Raw genomic sequence first — 1,288 nt, 5'->3', positions numbered from 1 at the left:
CCTTGCTGTCCTGGAACTCACTCTGTAGACCAGGCTGGCCTCGAACTCAGAAATCTGCCTGCCTCTGCCTCCCGAGTGCTGGGATTAAAGGTGTGTGCCCAGGTTGAAGCTTAGAATTACTACCCGCTTTTCTGACACGTGTGGTGTGAAAACTGGAGCATACTGGTGTTAGCATTTCTTAGGACAAACCTTTGAAATGAGGAAGAACATATCCAGAAGGTAGAGAAGTCTGTTGAAGACTTGAAGAATTTTCACAAAATAAACCTAACTTTGTAAATGACCTTCAGGCTAAGGATTCAGATTCTTATGCCCACGGGTGGATCTTGTCTTCTTCTGAACTTTACCTGAGTTGAATCAGATGGAAGTTTCTTTTCTGTCCAGGATTATATGAGATGTTGTCATGCCAGAGCACATGGCAACAGTTTCCCCTGTAGAGCAATTGGTCTCAAGTTCACTGCTTGCTACAGTCCCTCAGATGGTGGGTAGATACCTCAGCAGCTCCTTAGCAACTAAACAGGAAGATACCCTACTCCTCCAAGCACACCCACCCCTAACACTGATTAGGGTACTCCCTTCATACTCCATGTCTGGTGTTAGGAGTTACATTGTTCCTGTTGGCTCTGATCAGAACAGAGGCTACATTCAGTCATAATGTGACATACTTTTTCCCAAAGAGAAAAAAAAAATTGCTACACAATAGAGACTCCTCGGCAGCCACCAGTTTGCTGGTCTCATGCTGTTTAACTGAGCTGTGGTTTTCTTTGGAGGTCATAGTCTAATGCAATGTAGCTTTCCTGTGAACTTTCCTCTTCACTATTTGTATTTTATGCCTGCCTCTCAGCACTCCACTCTTGTTCTTATTTGGAGTTTACTAGACCCTTTTCAATAGGTCTATAACTTGAGCAGGGGATTTCATCCTTAGCAAGGAGACGATGAATCTTCTCCCCCTCACAGAGGTGTATAATATCTGAGTTCTTATCTGTAGGGATAAGAGTGCCCAGGATAAAATTGTATTATGTGTATGTATATGTGTACATGTATGACTATGCATATGTGTGTTTGTTTAATTATGAAGCCCATGCTTGGCTTGAGCTGACACACTCCCTGCCTCAGCATGCCAAGCACTTTGGATACAGGCGTGCATCACAATGCTTACTTGTTCATTTACTGTTTTTCATGATATTTTGAAGAAGAAGAAGAAGAGAAGAAGAAGAAGAAGAAGAAGAAGAAGAAGAAGAAGAAGAAGAAGAAGAAGAAGAAGAAGAAGAAGAAGAAGAAGAAGAGGAGG

Source organism: Mus caroli, chromosome 14 (genome assembly GCF_900094665.2).
Source record: "Mus caroli chromosome 14, CAROLI_EIJ_v1.1, whole genome shotgun sequence".
In the NCBI taxonomy this organism is placed as follows: Eukaryota; Metazoa; Chordata; class Mammalia; order Rodentia; family Muridae; genus Mus; species Mus caroli.
This window is presented reverse-complemented; position numbering follows the sequence as displayed.